We start from the raw sequence: 3,215 nt of genomic DNA on the forward strand, positions 1-3,215 counted from the left end.
TATCTTACTTTGGCTGGAAATCTCGTTAAATACAAAGAACTTCCATGTTTACCGTCTACGACCCATCTGTATACACAATATGATGGCAGGGGTCTTCCACGTACTACGTACAAAAACAATGCCACATGGCATAAGACCTGCCATCTAAACACAGAACTAAAGAGAGCTAAAATAAGACATCAAAAGCATACAGATGATATGTAAACAAACCAGGCAATCGGAACTGGAAACCCACCCACACCGTCAATGTGTACAAATGCTTCAGTACACAACTTTATTAGAGAAGCTCAGTGCTTGGGACCTCATTGTACAAGAAACGAAATATCATGTCCAATGTCTTGCTTATCTTTATCGACAGGCATCAAAAGTCTCTAGTGAAGATGAGACTGAATAAGGAAGAGACGCACGAATAAGCCATGGAATCGCATTAGCTGACATCATCAGCTACAATGGAGATTCCATAACCGAAGAAGATTTAGCACCAGGATTCAAGATTTCAGGTTTTTGTCTATAGGCGAATACGGAATCTAGATGTTGACATTGAAGACAGAGTTCATAATTCAAGATAAAAGAATAGACTTCTTACATTTTAAAATTATGAGTTGTTTGCCTGTGAGAGAGCTTTCACATGTTTGACATGGATGGAAATTTGTCTCAATGGCACTCATACAACTTCTTATATCTAATGCTTGCTTATTTACCTGATATTCAGGAATAAAAACAAGGGAAAGAGAATTATCTTGCTTTCAAAGATAATATAGAACCCTCATTTCAGAAAGCAGGTGATGATGCCTTTGACTAAAACTAAATGCAGATTTATAAAGCAGTAACAATAATTCGCAGCGACATGTTTATTGTTACATTTTGGTTTGACGGTAGTTTTCCAGTGAACTGGGAAGAGAATTATGTTCCAAGATCTCTTGTAGCTCTTGTTAGTATGTTGTTGTATGGACAATATATAACAACCGACTCTTATAAGCAGGAAACACTAACGATTGCTTGGATATTTATATTTAACAGCTACAAACGAATCCTTAACGTTAACTCTCCAAAGATCCGTCATCATGCATCTAAAGAAACATATGCACTTAGAAATAATGGTTCACTGTCTGACAGAGCATATGAAATAAACATGTTGTTAAGTCGGATGGAGGCACTGTTAACAGATAACCCATTAGCCCGAAGATGGATGGCAGCTTGACAAGAAATGGCAAGACATGCTAAAGAGTTTGAGAAGAGGGGCAAAAGATACCAGAGGGACGGTCATATATATCGATTTCTTGATGAAGAGAACACAACTGACCATGAGCAGAAACTAAGAGCTCAAATGTCGTTTATCCATGATGTAGGTTCTGTGGTAGAAGAGATAGGAAATCAATTTCTTGAAGACAGCAACAAACTGCTTGTTCTGTTTACCAATTAAAGATATAGCTCCCTCAGCAGTTGTTGATACTATTCGTCGTTCCTTGAATAGAAAAGGGACTTTCCGATTTGATTTTCCTCTGAGTTTAGTATTTTTATGATTTTACTTTTTAGAACCATTGACAAGATGTAACTATTGTAGACAATATAAAGATTGACAGTACAAGGAGACGTTGTCAAAGGCAATCATGCTAACCACTAAACTGATAGAGCTTCTCACGTGTAGATAAAAACAAAACAGAGCTCATTCATTTTCTGTCAAATTAACAGATGGATGAACATATTTTCGAAATGAGAATTATTGCTACATTTGTTACCGATGTATTAGTACTTGTTTCATGTCATTGTGACAATGCAGCTGATATTTATGGCTTGCATTGGGACTGGAAACCACTTCGTATACATTTTAATTCATGAGCTTGCTAACTTTTTAGGACAAGAAACAGCATATGCATTGCCTGTTTTCCATGCATTCACTGTATTCGACACTGTGGCATAGATCGCTGGTTAAGGTAAAAAAAAACAGGGGATACATGAATGGTATTGAATGGTGTCACAAGAGTATACACTGTTATGAGAGACCAGGGTTGCGTTCAATATCGTAGCAGCTACGTAGTGCTACGAAGATGTTTGTCTACTGAACGAGAAGCTAGTCTAGCTGCTATCTATATCTATGTTGCAGATAGGCTAGCTACACGTTCAATAGTCATACATCTACGTAGCCCTTTGCAGCCGCTACGATATTGGACGCAACCCATGTGAGATCTCTGAATGTCGACACCACTATTACGCAATTAATCGAACGATTCGTTATGCTGATGTTTGATCGAACAATATCAATGGTCAAGGATATTTAACTTTTTTTTTGGACAACATTGCTTTTTTTTTTATCAAACATATGTATTTTGTCTCTAAATTACTTTTACTTGTGATATTTTTTACCGGAAGTGACTAATTTCTGAACAAAATACCCCGAGGGTTTCAAAGAAATGATACATTATTTCAAACCATGAATACACAATAATATTATAGTCTACACAGCAAACTTTGGCTACCAGCTGTGAGATTTGAATAACCATTAATCAGTTATCAAATGCATGTCCGCCATTTTGATGATAAAACCGGAAGTGGATAAAATCAAGCTTGCCTACATATCTAATTTTGTTAAGAATGGTCCAAACTATGTTTCCACCAAATTTTATGCTTTAAAATCATAGTGCACAATTGTTCACCTATCTGCTGGGTAACCAATAATCAGTTATCAAATGCATGTCCGCCATTTTGATGATAAAATCGGAAGTGGATCAAATCAAGCTTGCCTCCATATCTAATTTTGTTTAAAATGGTCCAAACTATGTTTCTACCAAATTTTATGCTTTTAACACAAAGTGCACAATTATTCACCTATCTGCTGGACTATTAGCAAACATTAAAGACAAGACTACACAAATTTACCATAGCACAATAATACAATGATGGGATGTATAAGTACAGAGCCACGGCATATGTATCGAAGAAACACAAAAAGGCATGTTCTTAGCAGCTATTTACGTAATATGTATACATATAGATTTTAACTAGTGGTGGTCCTATTCATTTGAATACTTTCCCAAACACCTTAACGTATATGTTATATTGAACGAAATCAAATAACAACATACCCATGGCTGTAATACTGTCCAATGCAAATATTGAAGAAAAGAATGATCAGAAGTAAATCAAGTTATTACATTGACCTTTATTCTTACGATGAACTTTCGATGGCATTTAAAAAAATGGTGTATAGTAAATGT

This window comes from Mytilus edulis, chromosome 14 (assembly GCF_963676685.1).
Source record: "Mytilus edulis chromosome 14, xbMytEdul2.2, whole genome shotgun sequence".
Taxonomy (NCBI): Eukaryota; Metazoa; Mollusca; class Bivalvia; order Mytilida; family Mytilidae; genus Mytilus; species Mytilus edulis.